The following is an 11,456-nucleotide window of genomic DNA, read 5'->3' as shown; positions in this document are numbered from 1 at the left end:
TCAAAGCCCAATTTTCTTCCAAAGCAAAGAAGATGATTACTTACTTTGTCGAATTATGGTTTTGAGATTGCACACAACAAAGGAAAGGACAATGTGGTTTGTAGGTTCGTTATCTACTAGGATATGTGAATATGTGTTCATTGTGGCGAGAGATTTATAGGGATTGGATTATGGATATCTAGGAAGAGTGTTTGCTTGTTGATCCTCGAGGGGGCAGCCCATGTGGGTGAGAAATATAGCAAGGGGGCTACTTTACTACAAGGATAGAGTTATATTCTGCCTACTTTAGCATTCAATCTAAAAGTATTGGAACAGAGGCATTGTTCTCCAAAGGCAAAGCTGGCATTTGGGTGTTTTCAGCCCTTTGGTATAGCGAGGAAAAGGAAACACTAAAAACGAATGTGGAAAGATGTACCTAGGTATCTAGATGCATGACATTTCAACTTCACAAAGATCCCAATTAATGCCTTTAAACATGGAGTATACAACATCAATAATGGCATTTGAATTGATGGAAAGTGTGTTCGAGCTATGCATGGGATGCCACAAAACTTGTGATGAGTGATATAGATGTTAAAATTTTTAAGTGTATTTTGGAGATCACTTTTTGAAAGTATGGGCCCCAAGTTCACACCAAGTTCAAAGGTGACTCATATGACATCAATGATGGCAATTGACCTCATGGAAAGTGTGCTCAAGTCACATGGAATGCGGCCGAAAATTGTGAGCGATAGCAATGTCAAATTATTCATTCTCTGAAGATGAAAATGTAAAAGTCCTTGTATGGAAGGGTGCTTTAAAATTTTTAAAAAGAGAATATTGGACCACTTACACCAGTAATTGGGCTTGTAGATAGGTATGATTTTGTGCTGTGGAAAGTGAGAGAAGCCTCCAAGCTCCCAATTTCTCCACACCCACTTCTTCTTGAATTCAATGCCACTTGCGCTTTGAACGTAGAGGGAATCCCGATGATATGGACAAGCTTGTGGGGCATGGAGTATACATCAATAATGGCATTTGAATTGATGGAAAGTGTGTTCAAGCTATGCATGGGATGCCACAAAACTTGTGATGAGTGATATAGATGTTAAAATTTTTAAGTGTATTTTGGAGATCACTTTTTGAAAGTATGGGCCCCAAGTCACATCAAGTTCAAAGGTGACTCATATGACATCAATGACGGCAATTGACCTCATGGAAAGTGTGCTCAAGTCGCATGGAATGCGGCTGAAAATTGTGAGCGATAGCAAGTAATAGAATAGGGAGCCCAACACCACCAAACCACTTTGGTAACTACCATCTAACCAAAACCACATGCTGGAATACTACTTACCATTTTTTACAAACCATTGCCCAATTCCATATGGTATTATAGCAACCCATAGTTTTCTCTCAACCCCTTTTTGACCTTAGCCCACTGAATTTATTTTGACCCTTGCCCTTATAATATAATATAAGCCTTAGCCTAGTTATATTTAAGTAATTTTGGTGAGGATTGTTTCAATACAGGTTAGGAGGGATCTTACGTAAGAATACAGAGGCAATAGCATTTGAGAGACACTCAGGTAAAAAGACATGGAAATACATTGTCAATAAAGTGGGCAACATCAGCTTATTTGTAGTTGGTTTTATGTCAGGAGTGATGATAGGGGACTTAAGTACTTTCTCTCAAAGCCCAATTTTCTTCCAAAGCAAAGAAGATGATTACTTACTTTGTCGAATTATGGTTTTGAGATTGCACACAACAAAGGAAAGGACAATGTGGTTTGTAGGTTCGTTATCTACTAGGATATGTGAATATGTGTTCATTGTGGCGAGAGATTTATAGGGATTGGATTATGGATATCTAGGAAGAGTGTTTGCTTGTTGATCCTCGAGGGGGCAGCCCATGTGGGTGAGAAATATAGCAAGGGGGCTACTTTACTACAAGGATAGAGTTATATTCTGCCTACTTTAGCATTCAATCTAAAAGTATTGGAACAGAGGCATTGTTCTCCAAAGGCAAAGCTGGCATTTGGGTGTTTTCAGCCCTTTGGTATAGCGAGGAAAAGGAAACACTAAAAACGAATGTGGAAAGATGTACCTAGGTATCTAGATGCATGACATTTCAACTTCACAAAGATCCCAATTAATGCCTTTAAACATGGAGTATACAACATCAATAATGGCATTTGAATTGATGGAAAGTGTGTTCGAGCTATGCATGGGATGCCACAAAACTTGTGATGAGTGATATAGATGTTAAAATTTTTAAGTGTATTTTGGAGATCACTTTTTGAAAGTATGGGCCCCAAGTTCACACCAAGTTCAAAGGTGACTCATATGACATCAATGATGGCAATTGACCTCATGGAAAGTGTGCTCAAGTCACATGGAATGCGGCCGAAAATTGTGAGCGATAGCAATGTCAAATTATTCATTCTCTGAAGATGAAAATGTAAAAGTCCTTGTATGGAAGGGTGCTTTAAAATTTTTAAAAAGAGAATATTGGACCACTTACACCAGTAATTGGGCTTGTAGATAGGTATGATTTTGTGCTGTGGAAAGTGAGAGAAGCCTCCAAGCTCCCAATTTCTCCACACCCACTTCTTCTTGAATTCAATGCCACTTGCGCTTTGAACGTAGAGGGAATCCCGATGATATGGACAAGCTTGTGGGGCATGGAGTATACATCAATAATGGCATTTGAATTGATGGAAAGTGTGTTCAAGCTATGCATGGGATGCCACAAAACTTGTGATGAGTGATATAGATGTTAAAATTTTTAAGTGTATTTTGGAGATCACTTTTTGAAAGTATGGGCCCCAAGTCACATCAAGTTCAAAGGTGACTCATATGACATCAATGACGGCAATTGACCTCATGGAAAGTGTGCTCAAGTCGCATGGAATGCGGCTGAAAATTGTGAGCGATAGCAAGTAATAGAATAGGGAGCCCAACACCACCAAACCACTTTGGTAACTACCATCTAACCAAAACCACATGCTGGAATACTACTTACCATTTTTTACAAACCATTGCCCAATTCCATATGGTATTATAGCAACCCATAGTTTTCTCTCAACCCCTTTTTGACCTTAGCCCACTGAATTTATTTTGACCCTTGCCCTTATAATATAATATAAGCCTTAGCCTAGTTATATTTAAGTAATTTTGGTGAGGATTGTTTCAATACAGGTTAGGAGGGATCTTACGTAAGAATACAGAGGCAATAGCATTTGAGAGACACTCAGGTAAAAAGACATGGAAATACATTGTCAATAAAGTGGGCAACATCAGCTTATTTGTAGTTGGTTTTATGTCAGGAGTGATGATAGGGGACTTAAGTACTTTCTCTCAAAGCCCAATTTTCTTCCAAAGCAAAGAAGATGATTACTTACTTTGTCGAATTATGGTTTTGAGATTGCACACAACAAAGGAAAGGACAATGTGGTTTGTAGGTTCGTTATCTACTAGGATATGTGAATATGTGTTCATTGTGGCGAGAGATTTATAGGGATTGGATTATGGATATCTAGGAAGAGTGTTTGCTTGTTGATCCTCGAGGGGGCAGCCCATGTGGGTGAGAAATATAGCAAGGGGGCTACTTTACTACAAGGATAGAGTTATATTCTGCCTACTTTAGCATTCAATCTAAAAGTATTGGAACAGAGGCATTGTTCTCCAAAGGCAAAGCTGGCATTTGGGTGTTTTCAGCCCTTTGGTATAGCGAGGAAAAGGAAACACTAAAAACGAATGTGGAAAGATGTACCTAGGTATCTAGATGCATGACATTTCAACTTCACAAAGATCCCAATTAATGCCTTTAAACATGGAGTATACAACATCAATAATGGCATTTGAATTGATGGAAAGTGTGTTCGAGCTATGCATGGGATGCCACAAAACTTGTGATGAGTGATATAGATGTTAAAATTTTTAAGTGTATTTTGGAGATCACTTTTTGAAAGTATGGGCCCCAAGTTCACACCAAGTTCAAAGGTGACTCATATGACATCAATGATGGCAATTGACCTCATGGAAAGTGTGCTCAAGTCACATGGAATGCGGCCGAAAATTGTGAGCGATAGCAATGTCAAATTATTCATTCTCTGAAGATGAAAATGTAAAAGTCCTTGTATGGAAGGGTGCTTTAAAATTTTTAAAAAGAGAATATTGGACCACTCACACCAGTAATTGGGCTTGTAGATAGGTATGATTTTGTGCTGTGGAAAGTGAGAGAAGCCTCCAAGCTCCCAATTTCTCCACACCCACTTCTTCTTGAATTCAATGCCACTTGCGCTTTGAACGTAGAGGGAATCCCGATGATATGGACAAGCTTGTGGGGCATGGAGTATACATCAATAATGGCATTTGAATTGATGGAAAGTGTGTTCAAGCTATGCATGGGATGCCACAAAACTTGTGATGAGTGATATAGATGTTAAAATTTTTAAGTGTATTTTGGAGATCACTTTTTGAAAGTATGGGCCCCAAGTCACATCAAGTTCAAAGGTGACTCATATGACATCAATGACGGCAATTGACCTCATGGAAAGTGTGCTCAAGTCGCATGGAATGCGGCTGAAAATTGTGAGCGATAGCAAGTAATAGAATAGGGAGCCCAACACCACCAAACCACTTTGGTAACTACCATCTAACCAAAACCACATGCTGGAATACTACTTACCATTTTTTACAAACCATTGCCCAATTCCATATGGTATTATAGCAACCCATAGTTTTCTCTCAACCCCTTTTTGACCTTAGCCCACTGAATTTATTTTGACCCTTGCCCTTATAATATAATATAAGCCTTAGCCTAGTTATATTTAAGTAATTTTGGTGAGGATTGTTTCAATACAGGTTAGGAGGGATCTTACGTAAGAATACAGAGGCAATAGCATTTGAGAGACACTCAGGTAAAAAGACATGGAAATACATTGTCAATAAAGTGGGCAACATCAGCTTATTTGTAGTTGGTTTTATGTCAGGAGTGATGATAGGGGACTTAAGTACTTTCTCTCAAAGCCCAATTTTCTTCCAAAGCAAAGAAGATGATTACTTACTTTGTCGAATTATGGTTTTGAGATTGCACACAACAAAGGAAAGGACAATGTGGTTTGTAGGTTCGTTATCTACTAGGATATGTGAATATGTGTTCATTGTGGCGAGAGATTTATAGGGATTGGATTATGGATATCTAGGAAGAGTGTTTGCTTGTTGATCCTCGAGGGGGCAGCCCATGTGGGTGAGAAATATAGCAAGGGGGCTACTTTACTACAAGGATAGAGTTATATTCTGCCTACTTTAGCATTCAATCTAAAAGTATTGGAACAGAGGCATTGTTCTCCAAAGGCAAAGCTGGCATTTGGGTGTTTTCAGCCCTTTGGTATAGCGAGGAAAAGGAAACACTAAAAACGAATGTGGAAAGATGTACCTAGGTATCTAGATGCATGACATTTCAACTTCACAAAGATCCCAATTAATGCCTTTAAACATGGAGTATACAACATCAATAATGGCATTTGAATTGATGGAAAGTGTGTTCGAGCTATGCATGGGATGCCACAAAACTTGTGATGAGTGATATAGATGTTAAAATTTTTAAGTGTATTTTGGAGATCACTTTTTGAAAGTATGGGCCCCAAGTTCACACCAAGTTCAAAGGTGACTCATATGACATCAATGATGGCAATTGACCTCATGGAAAGTGTGCTCAAGTCACATGGAATGCGGCCGAAAATTGTGAGCGATAGCAATGTCAAATTATTCATTCTCTGAAGATGAAAATGTAAAAGTCCTTGTATGGAAGGGTGCTTTAAAATTTTTAAAAAGAGAATATTGGACCACTCACACCAGTAATTGGGCTTGTAGATAGGTATGATTTTGTGCTGTGGAAAGTGAGAGAAGCCTCCAAGCTCCCAATTTCTCCACACCCACTTCTTCTTGAATTCAATGCCACTTGCGCTTTGAACGTAGAGGGAATCCCGATGATATGGACAAGCTTGTGGGGCATGGAGTATACATCAATAATGGCATTTGAATTGATGGAAAGTGTGTTCAAGCTATGCATGGGATGCCACAAAACTTGTGATGAGTGATATAGATGTTAAAATTTTTAAGTGTATTTTGGAGATCACTTTTTGAAAGTATGGGCCCCAAGTCACATCAAGTTCAAAGGTGACTCATATGACATCAATGACGGCAATTGACCTCATGGAAAGTGTGCTCAAGTCGCATGGAATGCGGCTGAAAATTGAGAGCGATAGCAAGTAATAGAATAGGGAGCCCAACACCACCAAACCACTTTGGTAACTACCATCTAACCAAAACCACATGCTGGAATACTACTTACCATTTTTTACAAACCATTGCCCAATTCCATATGGTATTATAGCAACCCATAGTTTTCTCTCAACCCCTTTTTGACCTTAGCCCACTGAATTTATTTTGACCCTTGCCCTTATAATATAATATAAGCCTTAGCCTAGTTATATTTAAGTAATTTTGGTGAGGATTGTTTCAATACAGGTTAGGAGGGATCTTACGTAAGAATACAGAGGCAATAGCATTTGAGAGACACTCAGGTAAAAAGACATGGAAATACATTGTCAATAAAGTGGGCAACATCAGCTTATTTGTAGTTGGTTTTATGTCAGGAGTGATGATAGGGGACTTAAGTACTTTCTCTCAAAGCCCAATTTTCTTCCAAAGCAAAGAAGATGATTACTTACTTTGTCGAATTATGGTTTTGAGATTGCACACAACAAAGGAAAGGACAATGTGGTTTGTAGGTTCGTTATCTACTAGGATATGTGAATATGTGTTCATTGTGGCGAGAGATTTATAGGGATTGGATTATGGATATCTAGGAAGAGTGTTTGCTTGTTGATCCTCGAGGGGGCAGCCCATGTGGGTGAGAAATATAGCAAGGGGGCTACTTTACTACAAGGATAGAGTTATATTCTGCCTACTTTAGCATTCAATCTAAAAGTATTGGAACAGAGGCATTGTTCTCCAAAGGCAAAGCTGGCATTTGGGTGTTTTCAGCCCTTTGGTATAGCGAGGAAAAGGAAACACTAAAAACGAATGTGGAAAGATGTACCTAGGTATCTAGATGCATGACATTTCAACTTCACAAAGATCCCAATTAATGCCTTTAAACATGGAGTATACAACATCAATAATGGCATTTGAATTGATGGAAAGTGTGTTCGAGCTATGCATGGGATGCCACAAAACTTGTGATGAGTGATATAGATGTTAAAATTTTTAAGTGTATTTTGGAGATCACTTTTTGAAAGTATGGGCCCCAAGTTCACACCAAGTTCAAAGGTGACTCATATGACATCAATGATGGCAATTGACCTCATGGAAAGTGTGCTCAAGTCACATGGAATGCGGCCGAAAATTGTGAGCGATAGCAATGTCAAATTATTCATTCTCTGAAGATGAAAATGTAAAAGTCCTTGTATGGAAGGGTGCTTTAAAATTTTTAAAAAGAGAATATTGGACCACTTACACCAGTAATTGGGCTTGTAGATAGGTATGATTTTGTGCTGTGGAAAGTGAGAGAAGCCTCCAAGCTCCCAATTTCTCCACACCCACTTCTTCTTGAATTCAATGCCACTTGCGCTTTGAACGTAGAGGGAATCCCGATGATATGGACAAGCTTGTGGGGCATGGAGTATACATCAATAATGGCATTTGAATTGATGGAAAGTGTGTTCAAGCTATGCATGGGATGCCACAAAACTTGTGATGAGTGATATAGATGTTAAAATTTTTAAGTGTATTTTGGAGATCACTTTTTGAAAGTATGGGCCCCAAGTCACATCAAGTTCAAAGGTGACTCATATGACATCAATGACGGCAATTGACCTCATGGAAAGTGTGCTCAAGTCGCATGGAATGCGGCTGAAAATTGTGAGCGATAGCAAGTAATAGAATAGGGAGCCCAACACCACCAAACCACTTTGGTAACTACCATCTAACCAAAACCACATGCTGGAATACTACTTACCATTTTTTACAAACCATTGCCCAATTCCATATGGTATTATAGCAACCCATAGTTTTCTCTCAACCCCTTTTTGACCTTAGCCCACTGAATTTATTTTGACCCTTGCCCTTATAATATAATATAAGCCTTAGCCTAGTTATATTTAAGTAATTTTGGTGAGGATTGTTTCAATACAGGTTAGGAGGGATCTTACGTAAGAATACAGAGGCAATAGCATTTGAGAGACACTCAGGTAAAAAGACATGGAAATACATTGTCAATAAAGTGGGCAACATCAGCTTATTTGTAGTTGGTTTTATGTCAGGAGTGATGATAGGGGACTTAAGTACTTTCTCTCAAAGCCCAATTTTCTTCCAAAGCAAAGAAGATGATTACTTACTTTGTCGAATTATGGTTTTGAGATTGCACACAACAAAGGAAAGGACAATGTGGTTTGTAGGTTCGTTATCTACTAGGATATGTGAATATGTGTTCATTGTGGCGAGAGATTTATAGGGATTGGATTATGGATATCTAGGAAGAGTGTTTGCTTGTTGATCCTCGAGGGGGCAGCCCATGTGGGTGAGAAATATAGCAAGGGGGCTACTTTACTACAAGGATAGAGTTATATTCTGCCTACTTTAGCATTCAATCTAAAAGTATTGGAACAGAGGCATTGTTCTCCAAAGGCAAAGCTGGCATTTGGGTGTTTTCAGCCCTTTGGTATAGCGAGGAAAAGGAAACACTAAAAACGAATGTGGAAAGATGTACCTAGGTATCTAGATGCATGACATTTCAACTTCACAAAGATCCCAATTAATGCCTTTAAACATGGAGTATACAACATCAATAATGGCATTTGAATTGATGGAAAGTGTGTTCGAGCTATGCATGGGATGCCACAAAACTTGTGATGAGTGATATAGATGTTAAAATTTTTAAGTGTATTTTGGAGATCACTTTTTGAAAGTATGGGCCCCAAGTTCACACCAAGTTCAAAGGTGACTCATATGACATCAATGATGGCAATTGACCTCATGGAAAGTGTGCTCAAGTCACATGGAATGCGGCCGAAAATTGTGAGCGATAGCAATGTCAAATTATTCATTCTCTGAAGATGAAAATGTAAAAGTCCTTGTATGGAAGGGTGCTTTAAAATTTTTAAAAAGAGAATATTGGACCACTCACACCAGTAATTGGGCTTGTAGATAGGTATGATTTTGTGCTGTGGAAAGTGAGAGAAGCCTCCAAGCTCCCAATTTCTCCACACCCACTTCTTCTTGAATTCAATGCCACTTGCGCTTTGAACGTAGAGGGAATCCCGATGATATGGACAAGCTTGTGGGGCATGGAGTATACATCAATAATGGCATTTGAATTGATGGAAAGTGTGTTCAAGCTATGCATGGGATGCCACAAAACTTGTGATGAGTGATATAGATGTTAAAATTTTTAAGTGTATTTTGGAGATCACTTTTTGAAAGTATGGGCCCCAAGTCACATCAAGTTCAAAGGTGACTCATATGACATCAATGACGGCAATTGACCTCATGGAAAGTGTGCTCAAGTCGCATGGAATGCGGCTGAAAATTGAGAGCGATAGCAAGTAATAGAATAGGGAGCCCAACACCACCAAACCACTTTGGTAACTACCATCTAACCAAAACCACATGCTGGAATACTACTTACCATTTTTTACAAACCATTGCCCAATTCCATATGGTATTATAGCAACCCATAGTTTTCTCTCAACCCCTTTTTGACCTTAGCCCACTGAATTTATTTTGACCCTTGCCCTTATAATATAATATAAGCCTTAGCCTAGTTATATTTAAGTAATTTTGGTGAGGATTGTTTCAATACAGGTTAGGAGGGATCTTACGTAAGAATACAGAGGCAATAGCATTTGAGAGACACTCAGGTAAAAAGACATGGAAATACATTGTCAATAAAGTGGGCAACATCAGCTTATTTGTAGTTGGTTTTATGTCAGGAGTGATGATAGGGGACTTAAGTACTTTCTCTCAAAGCCCAATTTTCTTCCAAAGCAAAGAAGATGATTACTTACTTTGTCGAATTATGGTTTTGAGATTGCACACAACAAAGGAAAGGACAATGTGGTTTGTAGGTTCGTTATCTACTAGGATATGTGAATATGTGTTCATTGTGGCGAGAGATTTATAGGGATTGGATTATGGATATCTAGGAAGAGTGTTTGCTTGTTGATCCTCGAGGGGGCAGCCCATGTGGGTGAGAAATATAGCAAGGGGGCTACTTTACTACAAGGATAGAGTTATATTCTGCCTACTTTAGCATTCAATCTAAAAGTATTGGAACAGAGGCATTGTTCTCCAAAGGCAAAGCTGGCATTTGGGTGTTTTCAGCCCTTTGGTATAGCGAGGAAAAGGAAACACTAAAAACGAATGTGGAAAGATGTACCTAGGTATCTAGATGCATGACATTTCAACTTCACAAAGATCCCAATTAATGCCTTTAAACATGGAGTATACAACATCAATAATGGCATTTGAATTGATGGAAAGTGTGTTCGAGCTATGCATGGGATGCCACAAAACTTGTGATGAGTGATATAGATGTTAAAATTTTTAAGTGTATTTTGGAGATCACTTTTTGAAAGTATGGGCCCCAAGTTCACACCAAGTTCAAAGGTGACTCATATGACATCAATGATGGCAATTGACCTCATGGAAAGTGTGCTCAAGTCACATGGAATGCGGCCGAAAATTGTGAGCGATAGCAATGTCAAATTATTCATTCTCTGAAGATGAAAATGTAAAAGTCCTTGTATGGAAGGGTGCTTTAAAATTTTTAAAAAGAGAATATTGGACCACTTACACCAGTAATTGGGCTTGTAGATAGGTATGATTTTGTGCTGTGGAAAGTGAGAGAAGCCTCCAAGCTCCCAATTTCTCCACACCCACTTCTTCTTGAATTCAATGCCACTTGCGCTTTGAACGTAGAGGGAATCCCGATGATATGGACAAGCTTGTGGGGCATGGAGTATACATCAATAATGGCATTTGAATTGATGGAAAGTGTGTTCAAGCTATGCATGGGATGCCACAAAACTTGTGATGAGTGATATAGATGTTAAAATTTTTAAGTGTATTTTGGAGATCACTTTTTGAAAGTATGGGCCCCAAGTCACATCAAGTTCAAAGGTGACTCATATGACATCAATGACGGCAATTGACCTCATGGAAAGTGTGCTCAAGTCGCATGGAATGCGGCTGAAAATTGTGAGCGATAGCAAGTAATAGAATAGGGAGCCCAACACCACCAAACCACTTTGGTAACTACCATCTAACCAAAACCACATGCTGGAATACTACTTACCATTTTTTACAAACCATTGCCCAATTCCATATGGTATTATAGCAACCCATAGTTTTCTCTCAACCCCTTTTTGACCTTAGCCCACTGAATTTATTTTGACCCTTGCCCTTATAAT

Source organism: Cibotium barometz, chromosome 21 (assembly GCF_041138505.1).
Source record: "Cibotium barometz isolate CiBa-2024 chromosome 21, ASM4113850v1, whole genome shotgun sequence".
NCBI classification, from domain to species: Eukaryota; Viridiplantae; Streptophyta; class Polypodiopsida; order Cyatheales; family Cibotiaceae; genus Cibotium; species Cibotium barometz.
The sequence above is the reverse complement of the archived record's forward strand: the minus strand, read 5'-3'. Positions refer to the sequence as shown.